Below are 14,398 nucleotides of genomic sequence, written 5' to 3'. Positions count from 1 at the left end.
AGCCCAGCTCTGCCGAGACCTAGGTCCTTCCAACACAGCAGGGGGACAGGGAGAAGCTAGGGGAAAGCACAAAAGGCAGGCTTTTCCCCACGTGCCCTGGCACGCAGGAGCTTTTGGGCAACGAGAGGGGACACAGGGAGTTTCCGTGTTGAGGAAGGGTTGGTCCTTTGAGCTGCGCCATGGACCCTTCACCTAAACCCTCTCAAAGGGACAGAGGGAGGGCTTGTTACCACCCCAAGGCAGTTGCTCATAGGTCTGCCATCATCTGGCTTTCCCATGGGCCTGACAACCTAATTTCTTCACCACGATCAACACTCACACATTTCTGAAATTAAAGGTAACAATCTCTCTTCACCTGATCTAAGGCTTTTTGCCTATTTGTTTCAAACAATAAGAAATTAGGTCTGTTACATTTTCATTTCCCATCAGTTTGTCTGTAAGGTTCCCACCGCACAAACGGGCTTGCTGGATTTGTCTTAACCCAAAGAACAGATTTAGGACAAATCTGAGTTTTCCTTATGAGAAAACTCTACATCTAAATGTCTTTGTGTTTTCAAAGGAAACACTGAAGTAGAGTTTTCACATTTAATCCCAAGCTCATATATGATCGGTATGAATATTTATAGCTGGAGTGCTTCCTGAGGGCAGAGTACGCAAAGCGTTTCAGCCCACGTGGGGCCAGGTAATCGCCCACTGCTGCAAGGTGGCTTCAAGAGGCCTCTGCGCATCTCTGCACATTAGCTTACACTCAGTAGGCAGTGTAAATGGGAGGGCTGAAATGATTATCAGTGCTTCCCGGGCACACTCTGCCCCGCTTCAGAGGCTACGACTCCAGCTGAACAGGAGACGTACCTGCTCGCAGCGAGCTAGCTGGCTCAAAAGCAAACGCACCTCCTGTTCAGACACATTTCTGAGACAGCAATCATACAACTACGGTTGCTGGGAAGGAGCAGTCACAATCCTGTCCTTGTCCTCCTTCGGAGATCAAGCGTTGTCACAACTAAGCATAGGAAATTAAAGTGTCCCACACCTGGATGTTTGAACAGGGGAACCGCACCACGCTAAGCACTGTTGTGACAACAGCGCTGCAAGGAACCACCCGAGACATGCTGGAAATCTGTGACGAGCCATTTGGAAGTGCAAGTCTCTTGAAAGAGCTGTCATTCAGGGCGTGCAGGAATTGGGTTAAGAGTAAACTGTACAACTCAAACAATGAGGAAAACATTGTTGCGGTGAAATCAGAGGGAACAAGTGTCCTTCAACAGAAGGGCACACGGAGGCAGCGAGCTTGCAGCCCTCTCAATGCCTCAGCTCCTCTCCCATCTTTCTCAGGGAGCGACACTGCTGAAACCAGGCTGGGTCCTCCCTCCGTTCACACCGTCAGTGGTGCTGGAGGAGCTGCTACGGACTCCTCCTGCCTGCCCAGAGTAAGTGTGCACACATACAACTCGGTGGGGAAAGCAAAGGGGAAAGAGAAAAAGAGCTGTGTTCCCTGGATTTGAAATTTAATGGTAGAGCCCCCTCCCCTTCTCCCTTACGTCAACACAGATGCTGACCACAGTGCGACAAGCTTTCACGCAAAGCTGAGATTAACTCCTACAAGCGAGTGCAGAACTCAGCCTGGCTAATACATGCAAACACACGTACACCCTGAGTAATCCTGAACGGCTTTACGATCCATATGCAACCCTACAGCCCAACTTAGGAGGCTGGATAAGTACTAAGAAAGGGAGAATTTAAAGAAAACAAAGCCAGAAGGAAATCTTCACTCTTAATGGCAGGCTTGGACAAAGCACCCTGTCACTAGGGGTATCCTCCACATCAGTAGCACACTCGAATGAATCGGGAAGCCTGTACACAATGCTAAGAACATGCTTAAAACAGAATTACGTATAGGTGACATTTGTCATGCAACATGCACAACATTGAAGTGTTTCAAACATTGCCCCAAGTGCTCTGGACAGCCGAGAAACCTCCCTGTCCCCAGGAAAGCCACCGCTGCCACATTTACATCTGAACAATGGCATGAGAAGAATTCCCAATAGGAGTGAAGAGAGAAAGTTTATTGGACAGAAAAGAAGTTGCCTCGGAGGAGGTTTCTCCACGGGAACTAGGTCAGTGAATCTCAAAGTTTCTGCTCCTTTCTGCTCCTCAAGGCTCACTTACCAGGCCTCTTGAAGCAGAAACGCTCAACAGTTAACTTGTATCTCAGGAGACTTTTCCATGGCTGGGATTTACCTTGGAAGCTATAGGTGGGAAACTGGAGGCAGCCAGGTAAGACCATGGCACGTAGCCTAAAAATGGATTTCATTCGTTCTTGGCAAATATTTCCACCTTGAATATAAAGCCCAATCTTACAACCCATTAAACCTGCCCCATGGGAAGCAAGCAAGTTTGGTGCTAGGAGCAAGTTGGGATGAAACACTGACTGTGGGTACTCTCTTTGAAGCTATTCAGTCCAAAGCAACCTGTACAGGCAACCCTGGTGGGCTTCAGACCCCAAAATGGGCATTTAAGCACTGGCAGTGCATTTCCGACCAAATAGCTTCCAGCCACCTCGCAGCAGATGGTGATATGTGGGGAAGATCCCCATTTTCAGCTCTCCTCTTACAAAGAGCCCATGGCTCAAAGGCACCTACTGCAGGCACACCCTCAGCATGACAGCATGTGTACTGTATGGTGGAGTCATGCACCAACTGCATCACTAATATATCCTAAAACACTGGCCCTTGTTAGCCTAAACAGGTCAGGAGTCCTCCTTTCCAGTGACATGCTAGACCGAGGGTTATCAATGTCTGTGTCAGTGTCACTAAAGGTCTCTTTTGCACGAGAGAGAAGATTTCAGCTCTGACACCAGCCTCTGTGGTTTCTAAGCAGACATAGCAGCGTTTCCCTGCCTCGGAGAGCTAGGCAGAGAGAGCAGCCCAATTTAGGCAGTAATACAAGAAAGAAGTGGAAAAAAGTGGTATTAACCTTAATTCACTCCTTCCTCCCTGTGCAGATCCACTCCTTCTGGCCATGGGGGGAGTAACTTGCATGAAAGCTTATGTCTGCGCAGGCAGCTGGTGTGCAAGGAAGCAGGTCCGGGCTGGACTGGCCACACTCCCCTCTCCTACCCTCCCTAGTTCAGTCCCTCAGACAGAAGAAAACAAGCCAATAGAAACCTGCTTTGAGTAGCACCCAGCTTTTATTCCCTTTTCCCTCAAAAAGCCCAAACCGCAACTGTACGTTACACGCAACAACAGCAGTTCCCAAGTGGATCTGCCGGGTCACAGCATCCAGAGCCATGACGCAGGCAAACGGAGTAAACATGGGATAAAGGCAGGAATCTCCAAGTCTATTCCTGGCACTGCCAATGACTCACTCTCTGGCCTTTGGGCAAGTAGGGAGGATGATAACACTGTCCTACTTCCCAGGGTGTTGTGTGCATTAATGACTGTTTGTTGAGCGCTTGCACCAACCATCATTCACTTCCCCTCCTGGCTCAGCAAGGAACGCTAAGTAGCTGCCACGCTCCACGCAAGTCGCTCCGCTGAGAGGGGGAGCAATCTCAGTCCACTCCTTGCCCCACTGGCAGGGCACTGTCACCACTGTGATGGGTTAAGCTAAAGGCTGCAACCAATCCGACAGCTCAAGGCTCTAGCAAGACTTAAACTGAAAGGTTTTTTTATTCCTATATAAAATGCAAATAGCTTAAATTAAAACACGTTCAGTGACTACCACTCCAAGCCGGAAAACAGTTTTGTGCAGCTCCGACTACTCCTGCTACAGAGGGGAGGGCATTATATATTACACAACTTTTTCATCCCCGAGGAGAACGGTTTTATCAGTACAGCTTATAATGAAGACAGTTCTCAGTACAAACAGCTCATAGCTATTTCTACATAGGAAGAAGGGGGTTAAAAAAATAAAACAACACGCACACACACCACAAAATAAAGCACCTTCATACTTCTATAACCACTCCTCTTCCCTTGGGAGTCCAGGCACATTAGCTACATTGAAAAGTCAAACAGAGTGTTCAAATACAGCTCTGGGCTCTAGCCCAGCATATCCAATGAAAGAGAAAGTTTCTCAAGTCTTGTAAACCCTTTGAAAACAAAGTTCATAGAGTGGCCAGGAGCTGCAACTGCTGGAGCCAGAGCCTGGAGAGGTGGAAAGCACACACACATGGGAATTTCTAGTAGCCCATGCTCACACCCCAGTGCAATGAAGGGTAACTCTCATCTTGTCCACCCTGCATTATGTCCAGGTCATGAACAAGCAGCTTTGCGCAGTCCTCAGTGCCAAAAGAGCTTCCTTGGGTCAACATTAGCTGAGCAGTTGCAAGAGTTTGAGGAATCGATTGCAAAGAGGGGGCTTCACAGCAACAAAAATGCCTTTTAACCAAATCGTGCAAAATAACAAGTAAGCCAGAACGAACACAACATGGGCATGGGACTGCAAATTGAAGCAGTGCTGGAGTATCAACTGGAATTATGCAGTTACATGAATATAAAATAAAAACTAAAATCTTTGGTCTTGACTTTTAAGCATCATACACCACTGTAGGGTGTGTGTTTTAAGTCTGCTTGAAGACTTAGGGTTAAATAATAGGTCTGCAAACTGCAAGTCAAATAAAGCACCTTAGTGTGAAACTGGCCGCGAACTAACCAGCTGCCAGGACACATGGCAAAGAACGGATCTGGGATCTGTTTCCGCTCTACCGCGTGATGGAAGATAAACTGCTCTAAACCACCTTCTCAGGGCTAGTTTCTTCTAGGCAGACAGGGAAACATTCAAAATGCCTGGCATCAAAAGCTATCTGGACAACAGCCCAACAGGACAGAAACAAAGCAGTTCTAAGTCACTTGATTTTGATCTCCAGCTCCTCTCCTCTCCAAATCAGCCCATATATCAGCCTCTGGTAACGAAACTCAGGTCTGACACAGTCATCCCTGCAGAGAACAGACTTGGCCTTGCCAGCACAAGTGCTGTCAGACCAGAACTCCAGCTGGGGACACTGAGCAGAGCACTTTCTCAGAGCCTTTCCCTCTCCACCCATTCTGTCTGTCACCAGAGAAGAAAATTAAACCCAACCCAACTCAAAGTAAAAAGCAACTTTGGAAGAAAAAACAAGAAAAACATACTCATGCCCTTATATTCAGCACTGAGGGGGAAGAGGACATCGCTGAGGAGCAGTGGCTACCAGATCGTAGCATGCCACGACCCCACTTAGCTGATGGGAACTTCTGAAGGCCGAACATCATATTAAAATTCAGATTATTCTCAACACACCCTACTGGATATAGCAGACACCTTTCCACTGTATTTGAATGAGCCAGAGCTTTGCCTATTGCAAAAGCAAGCCTACCTTTGTGACCAAAACACCATTTATTCCCAATAGGCTCAGCTATCACTAGTAGCAGGAACAAAAAGCAGAAGCCGCATGTTTTCCGTTCCTTATCCCGGCTCTCTAGGAAGGGAAGAAACAGCCAGCGTAACGAGCTGCAAACACCAAAAGCAAAGCGTTCACCAAAAACTGCATTTCAAGCTGACAATCAGGCTGTGGGGATAAAGCTACCACCACTCCTCGGCTGCAATAAAGCTGGTTTTGGCGTTACAGTCTCCAAAGCTGTGTCTATACTAGTAAGTAAAACCAGGCACTTGTCCTGTCATTTTCTGGCCCTGTGGGCAAGTGACACAGCACAGCCTGCACCTATGTGGCTGAAATCTTCTCTTACAGCAGTGACCACATCCACACTGCTTAAAGGAAACAGTCCCCTGCTCATACCCCAAACCAGTCACTGAGTGGGGGGACAGTGCAAGCTAGCATGACCAACCCACATGCCAGAAGGCATGGTCACAATTAAACAGCGTGTGTAAACACAGGTTCGGGTTCAAGTCACACTCAGTCCTCAGCTCACTAGCACAGACACTGCGTATAACCCCAGCAGCCACTTGTTACCCTGTAGATTTTCCAGGGGAAAGTCTTAGCAAGAATGGGAAAACATCACCTAAGGTGACTATGCTAATCATAAAGGAGAGGCATCCAGGTAACATCACACTTTCCCATAGAATCAAGCATTTTATCCCTCTGCTTCTCGTATAAAGGCATCTCACCTACAGCTCTGCTCTCTGCAACGCTTCCATTCAGCTGTCTTTTTTTTTTTTTTTTTTTAAAGATACTGTGTATGCTAATTGGTGGCTCAGTATTTCACTGCTCTGGTCTTGCGTTTTGCAATAGCTATAAATACTGGTGCACTAAAAATGAACAAGGAAAGAACATAAGCAGCGGGGAGGGACAAGAAACAAGTACAGACATCTCAAAGTAAGTTGTCACTGCTTACTTGCAAGGAAAATCTTCCAAGCAGCTTTAAGATCTCTCTATAAACGCTGAAAGTAAAACCAAACATTTACTTATCAGCTAATTGCCTGAATATTTACACCTCAACAGCTTCCCTTTTTGGCCTCACCCCTCCAGCTGGGATCCTTGTCTCCATACTAGCACTGCAGCCTCACAGGTGAAGAGGCAGCCCAAGAAACCCAACCTCTGTCGCACAACACCCCTTTCGTCTACGTTTGTTCTTTCCTCACTTGCCTCCACAATACAAGACCAGGAAAAACTATCTAAATTACCCTCACCGGTTAATTGCAGGTTTCAGTGGTTCTCTTCAATTTTGAGTCCTGGTGAGCAGCTTCTTATAGCTACACCACCCAAAACACTCAGAGCTGCTGAATTTATTTTCAAGTAGGGGATTCCAGCGACCATTGTTTGGAAGAGATCCCCATTTCCCCTCGAATTTGGCTTTCCTCCCACTTTAAACTTAACAGGATCAGAAGACTATGAACTGTTTTGCTGTGCATACACAAAAAAAACTAGAATCCTTTGATCTTTTTAGGAATGGTCCTGTCATCAAGGATGTGAGCGTAAGGAGCAGGAAGATCTCTTACTGAAAGATTTGAAGAGTAAGTTGTATTTTAAACTTAGTTAACGAGTAGCACGCATGGTCCCAGTGAAAATGACACCAGATCTACCAGTGGTATTTCTGCAACAACTCACAGCAGCCAAGGATCCTCTCTGGGGTTTTGGATCTATTTTAGGGGGAGAGAGGTGCCTACATGGTTCAACAGTCCAGAGGTTGAAGTGAGCTTCAAGTGTAATGGCAATGCTGGTCTTGCCCTTAGCTTTCTGGACAATTCTACTATTTTTAAGTGTGCTTTTCTCCCCCACGGTTGTGGGAAAAAGCCTACCTGAAGAGTGAACGGACTATGCAAACTGCTGTCAGACACCTGTGAAGAAACCATGAACAGACTCCACAAGCGATAGAGTCTCTAATCTATCACCTGTGTGTTATTCATAACAAAGCAGAGCCAAACTTCACACAGGCTACAATTTTTGCCAGTGGTTCTCACACTGTGCTCTTGGTAACCACAGCACAGAAACTAACGGCCCAGCAGGCACCATGGGACATTGACATGAGCAGTTCATCGTCCTTATGCTGCAGACGGGGCCGCTGCTCCACGCCCACATAACTGGTTTGGCTGTGCCACCTTGCCCCCTGGTGCCGCAGCGCGCGGGCAGCAAGCTCTGCTCATGAATAACCCTCAAGCATGGAGAGGTGGCAGCCCAGCTCCTCCCCAGGGAGGACAAGAGCAAACCTTCAGGCCATGCGTGGGATCGCACTGAGGAAGACTGACCCAGCTACAGTGACACCTCCGCACACATGGCACAGAGCACCCCAAAAACCTCTGCTCGCTCCACAATCGCACCTGCCCTACCTTGCCTTACCCTTGTAGCCAGCACATAAACAAGCATCACATCCCAGACTCGAGAGGAGACTTTACACAGCACTCAAAGATCATTACAATAATTTAACATGAACAGGAAAAACAAGCTTTTGGTGCCTACAAAGTGCTCTACGGTTAATCAGTTCAAGCCTTACTGCTCTTTGTAAGACATCTGACTGCTAACCCATGTGCATGCAGGAGGGTTTTTTTTTTTTTTTTTTGCCATTTGACTACCACAAAAACCTACCTCTTTACATCATTGTCTGAACGTGCACAGAAGTCATGCACACAAAAAAAAATACAACCAAAAACTGAAATTTTGCTTTGAGGTTAATTTTCCAGAACAGCCCTAATACAGCCTCTTGCATGTTTCATTACATGGTTCCCTGAAAACAGATACAAGAGAGACACCTAGTCGCATTTTCTTTACTGACTAGATCTAATCTTGTTTAATTTGTGAAGCGTAAAAACACTCATCACGGCAGGGTATGAAGGATAAACGCTCTAATTGCCAAACTCGCATCTTCCCAACACAGAAGAGTCTCTCTCAGGCACACTATCAGATGTACAGTGGCATGATGCCTCGGGCTTGGTACAAGAACCCAAATACCAACTTTCCTAATTCAATGTGATTACCAAAGAGAAGGAAACGCAAACAGAAACAAACAGCTGAAAGTTTTGGTTTCACAGTCCCAGTAGTAGTTAATCTGAAGATCTCTTTCTCTCATTCTTCACCTCTTTAGAGACACCTTCGACTTGCAACTCCCTTTGTAAAATGCAATTCATTTCAGTTGTGTTGCTCGCCCCAACTCTCCTCCTGACAATTCCTGTGGTTATAGTCAAACACACACACAAAACACACCCTGCTTCCTCCCTCTTTGTTGCTATGAAAGACCCCCCCCACAAAGAGAGGAAGCCAGCTACACTGGGAAAACAGCTTAACCACCCAGACAGAAAAAAGGAGGACATCCCCCACCTTCCCCAGTCTCTTCCAATTACAGCAATCCTATGCCACAAACCTAGCCGGCGCAGAGACATCCACCCGCACCCTACTCAACTTCAGCGAAACTACTCCGAGGCATGAAGTTCCTCGTGAGCTTGGGCCTTTGCAGAACAGGCCTCGGGCTCTCATCCTGTGAAAAGCTAAGCGTATGAACTGCTCCACTGAAGTCACTTTGCTGCTGCTTTTCTGCAGGGCTGGAATTGGGCTCTTTGCAACAACTCCGGGTTAGAAACAGCTCCATCTCCACCTGGAAGTTAAACAGACAACTAAGTGTTTCTAGACTAAGCGTTTCTAACTGAAGTAGACATAGACTTTAAGAGTGACAGAGCAACCAGAAAACCTTAGTCAAACTCTTTATCCCTGCCCCAAAGGGCATGATGACACACTTACTTGTTTGCATCTCAGTTTCACCAGGTAGACTAGTGAAGGATGCTTCTGGGCTCTAGGCACTACTCAAAAACTGTAAAGAGACTTTGCCCCAACCTTGGATTAGGTGAACTCACAGAGAACCCCAAATCCCCAAGACACAGGAAGATCAGCAGAACAGGAAAGGGGAAAAAAAAAAAAAAACAAACTCGTTTTTATGTCTTGCCTAGCAACCTCCTCAACCCATCACCCCAGCTGACCCATAAAGGACCGAGTCCTTCACTGCCTTTCACACTCTCTTCTGAGCACAAAGTGTCAAATTTTGCTTGGTCAACCCCTCTGACTTCACAGGAGGGCAGCAGTGCCAGCATCGGGAATCTCTGCCTCAACTCTCCTTAGCAGCTGGCCCTTCTCCTCCACTGTCACAATCGCTTTTTGGGAAGGGAACAGCACCCTACCTTTGGCTTAGGAGGGGTTTTTTTTGCACAAGGGAGGGAAAAGCACTCAGGCATTTCTTCCTTTATGTTGTATCACTGCTAGCAAGCGCAGAGAGATCTAACACACTAAAGTATTTGTTATATATAAGGCTGGGAGAGCATTTTATGATTTGACAGACATCCACAGCAGCTAAAACTAGCTTGTTTTCAAAATATTCCTTTCCATATTGCTTGAGATGTTGGACCCTTTCCGAATACAATGGAGCTTTAAAACGTAAGAAATAGGGTAGCATTTTGCAGGATAGATTGCCCCAATCAGCTCCCCAAACCCGGCCAGAAATGGAACATATTTAACATACAGTTCCTAAATATACCCAAGCTTCATATTTCAACCCACCAGATGAGTAGAACTGATATAACAACCAGAACTGACATAACAACCAGATTCCTGCATGTTTCTCAGCAACATAGATCCAAAAAATTAGCCATACAGTTAGCGCACCTTCCCAGTTCCCAGGACAGCACACGAGCAGGCACTGCTCACGACAACCCGCAGCCCTCCGCTCACAGCACGGCTGACACAACATGGAGGGACTGCCTCGACTCCTGTCCAAAGACGCTCGCAACCAAACACTGTACACTTGGGAGAGGTAGCTGACAAATTAATTAGAGGACAAGACAGAGAGATTAGTTAGAAAAGAGCACATATAAATAGTTGCTGTTGCACAGAGCGTAAAGCAATCACCAAAAGAGACTTGAGAAGAAATAAGATTAATCCATAATCGTCCTGTTTGGAGGTTTTTGACCCTTTCTTTTGGATCACTTTGTATTTGGGTCAGCATTAGGGACAGAACAGTGGGTCTGAGCCAGTACAATAATGTCAATAGCTCAGAAAAATCATCTAAAAGTTTCTACTCTAATTAGAGCAGACCAGACTAGTCCCAGTCCAGAAAAGTGCACTTGATTTTATCTGCAGCTGCAGTTGAAAACTACACTGCCATCACTAGAAACTCTACCAGAGGCAAGGCCTGGCCATTAAAAAAAATAAAATAAATTAAAAAAAAACCCTCTGACCTGTTTAGCAGTAACTTTAGAAGCTTCTGCCATGTCTGCACCATACACTGAACATTATATACAGGCACAAGATTCCCAGGAGAAAGAAGCTGCTGTGTACAGTGTCAGATAAGCACCATGTATTTAAACCGCCCTTGGAGCTACGTTAGACAAGGGCTAAGGCTCTCACGGAAGTATTCGGCCATGCTACATTTAAATACGGTTTACGTCACTAGACAAATTATTTGTAACCCCATGAGGACAAACCAGATGTAAAAATAGTCCTATCAGCTGTTTTGAGGTGGGATTTTTTTTGATGTGTAGATTTGGTTGGGGAGTGAAGGTTTTTTTGTTTTTTTGTTTTTTTTTAAATGCAGAAAGTGCTTTTCACATCAATTAATTCCCTCTTCTAATTCCTACCACCAAGTGGCAAAGCCAGGAATCTCGTAAAAACTACAACCCTGATTTCACATGCCGATCTAATGCCCTCCCCCTGACCCGCTTCTCAGCGAATGCGAGCCCATGTAGACAACAGCTGGTTTTCACAGCCCAACTGCGCACCAAGCCTCTCCACGCATCGGAGTCCCATGCTCCCAGACACACGTGCGTCAGGGTGCCCCAGGAACAGACCCCTGTAAAAAGAGATCTCTCTGGTTACTGCTGGCATCTGAACGCTCTCCCACAATGCTTCAGCCACAAGCAGAGCCTGAGAGGCACAAACAGACCACCACCACCACCACCAGGTGGGAGTTCAGCCTGAGCTACCGCACACAGAAACACAGGGGGAGAAAAGAAGAAAACAGTACAGAAAATATTGAAGTGGGCTGTAAAGAAAGAATAGGAGAGTCCTCAGCCAGGCAAGTACCCAGTGGGCCATAACAACAGCATAAAAGCAGCCCAGGGTTAACTCAGGCTGCTGCCAAGGGCCAAGCAGCCACCAGCGTTCACCCAAGCGCTAGACTCACTTGACACGGACACAGGCCAAGTTTATGGGAGCACTGACAGTTCCAGAGCTGGTTAAAAGCTATGTTGTGCACACTGCTCAAAGAGAAAAAAACAGCTTAGCCAGCATCAGGGCCAGACACCAACTTGAAGTAGAAAAGAAATCAAAACCATGTTGAAGAAACCAGAAATAGTACCTTTTCTTGAGAGGGAACTCCAATCAGTGCTGAGCTGGAGCTATTCAACCACCACCGTGCGCTCTCCCTGAGCCTTCCCTACATAAATACGTAACAACACGTGACACAACGCTCAAGCCATGGAAACCGAAATGCAGGCGTTATGACCAACGTCACAGTCAGTCAGTGGCAGGGCCTGACAGATCCTGGCCGCCCACGCCAACGATCAGAGCCCTGGACCACGCTCAACAGCTTATCAGGAGGACAGTACACACTGCCCAGCTGACTTTATCAATATGCCTGTTTCCATCAGCAAAAAGACACCTGAGCAGGATTACTCAGCCCTCCCCCATTCAGAATTACCCACTATTTGACTACAGCAAAGCTTCCCAAACTTTTTCAAGTCCAGAAAGTCAGGCCAACCACAACCCCGTTACCACAGGCTGTTAAAACGTCCATCAATCTCGAGATACAAATCTGAACATATAGCAAGCTTGGTCTCTGTGCACCGCATAGAGGACTGAGCCTCTTCTCCCCCTACCTGTCCCAACGGAAATACTGTCCCAAGTTCCACGAATTCTTGTACTAGCCTTCACTCCAATTCTAGAAGGCAAAGAAAGCAACTGCTTTGCACTGTTGTAGCCAGACTCTTTTTTAGCAACCCCCTTATCAGTTCTGCTTGAAAACTCTACTACCCTCCTAAATCAAGGCTCTTATTTTAAGAGGGTTTAGGGCTCATCCAGTATGAAACACTGTCCACGTCACTGGGCTACACTCATTTGACACCAAGGCAGTCGCTCATCACTCAAAGCAGAAGTCAGCAAAAGGCAGAACGTTATCACTTATGCTAGCAGTTCCTTACAGGAAGACGAGAGGGATGGGTGAATCATGAGCATACTAGAAAAAAAATACATATACAAAAACCAACCTTACTGAGAAGCTCTTCTTGTCTTGTTTATATCCGTTCCGGTACGGCAATTTGAACACAGTGGCCAAACAAGAATTCTTAAGAAGTCTTCTATCCCCTTTTTTCCTTGACTTTTTAAATAAACTACCCAATAAAACTGCTTAAGCTCCTACAAAGAGTTTCACATATGGCTCTTATATCAGGGAAGCCTAACTTCCAAATTCAGAGTTCAATGTTAAAGCTGGTAGACTTGCCAGAAGCCACCCAAGAGATTTTTTTCTAACAACTCTGATGCCTAAACCTTCTTTTTTCCTACTTCACCCTAAAATAATTTATTGACATGGGGGAGGAGGAAGAGGAAGGTCCAGAACCAATCTTGCACTCTCTAGGTCATTTCTTTTAAAGACACCATTTTTGAAGAATTCGACTGTTTCTTTCTTACCAGCAGCACTTTATGCCACCCTCACAAACCAAGGAGATGGGCAGGCTGTTCAGAATATTTTAAATCTAAGTTTGCTTTCTTAATACAACACCTTTTTCCAGAAACTGAATTGGGTTAAGTTAGAAACCTTAATATAAAAGCCAAGAGAAGGTAATCTGAACTAGGTTACTTTAAAATTCAGCCCATACCTTCTCCTTCATGATTTACTCACAATTACAACTTTTAGTGCTTGTCTTCTCTCCACCAGCTCCTTAACACTAGTCTTATCTCCCAGGAGAGAGCCTTCTCTGAAAGCTGGGCCTGGAGATGGAGCGGTAAGCTGGTCTGTCACACAGCTAGCAGCTCTTCCAGCTTCTCCACTCTCAGTTCCCAAATTGTACAGCTGCGCTGTCCTACATTTGCATTAAATACTAAAAATAAAAACTCTGACTCTCCCAGAAATTAAAGCTCCCAAAATATGTAACTAAATCATCAAAATAGGGTTTTCTGAAGCTAGAAGGCAGTTAACGTTTCATTGCTTGCTCCTAAACTCTGCTCGCTTCCGTCCTCCCTTTTATTATCACATGCTGCACCAGCTCGGCAGCTCCCGCACGCCGGTGCGTGCGCGGCTCTGCTCCTGCCTTCCCTCCTCCTCCCTGGCCAGGCAAATTTGGCCTCCTCTGAAGGTGGGGAACGCCCAGCTTTTTAAGTGTCTTGGTCGAAAGTCCAGCAAGTGCTGCTCAGGGACAAACCTTTCCTCCCCCACAAGTCAATCTGCCTTTCCCTTCCCTCCCCTCCCCCCTAAAAAAAAATACAAGGAAAAGCCACAAATCCGGGGGGTTTGGGGAGCGGGCAGAGGGCGGCCTCTCCCAGCAGCGCCTTCCCCCCGCGCCCGGCGGGAAGGGCCGCCCGGGGGGCTCCGGCAGGAGGAGGGAGGGCGGCGGCTCGGCCGCCGGCGAGAGCACAGCGGCCCCCTTAGGCCCCCATGCCCGAGGGCCGGGCCGAGGCCTCTCCTGCTCCGGTGCCGGGCGGCCCGACCGAGCTGAAGGGGGAGGCGGCCTGGGCCTCTGCCCTCACCCCCGCTGGGACCCGCCGAGGCCTCCCCTACGCCGCCCCCGCCATGCCCGCCGGCTCGGCCCCCTGCTCCGCTATCCGGGCCGCGGCCCCGGCCCCGCCGGCGCTGCCGGGCTGCCCGGGCTGGAGGGCGCCGCGGCCTCCCTCACTCCCGCCTCAGGCTCGGCGCCGCCATGTTGGCTCCGTCCGCTCCTCTCCCCGCTCGCAGGCGGCCGCCGCGGCTCCGGCGCGACGCAACATCCGGGCCCC

The 14,398-nt window shown here is 47.5% G+C and overlaps 1 protein-coding gene across 3 annotated transcripts in view; it reads right to left on the bottom strand.

The window, feature by feature from the left end:
• Positions 1 to 14,398, bottom strand: part of DEDD (death effector domain containing) — a 24,540-nt gene extending 10,142 nt beyond the window's left edge. Inside the window, exons 1-4 of one of the 3 annotated variants that reach the window (XM_068922236.1) lie at positions 12,676 to 14,343; positions 11,769 to 11,846; positions 10,079 to 10,230; positions 8,790 to 9,020 (exon numbers count right to left, since the gene is read on the bottom strand). The gene's annotated coding sequence lies outside the window, so the exon portion shown is untranslated. Of the gene's footprint in view, positions 1 to 8,789; positions 9,021 to 10,078; positions 10,231 to 11,768; positions 11,847 to 12,675 lie in introns of all 3 variants that reach the window. The other 2 variants (XM_009667434.2, XM_009667426.2) reach the window with 2 other exon arrangements.

This window comes from Struthio camelus, chromosome 30 (genome assembly GCF_040807025.1).
Source record: "Struthio camelus isolate bStrCam1 chromosome 30, bStrCam1.hap1, whole genome shotgun sequence".
In the NCBI taxonomy this organism is placed as follows: domain Eukaryota; kingdom Metazoa; phylum Chordata; class Aves; order Struthioniformes; family Struthionidae; genus Struthio; species Struthio camelus.
The sequence above is the reverse complement of the archived record's forward strand: the minus strand, read 5'-3'. Positions and strand labels throughout refer to the sequence as shown.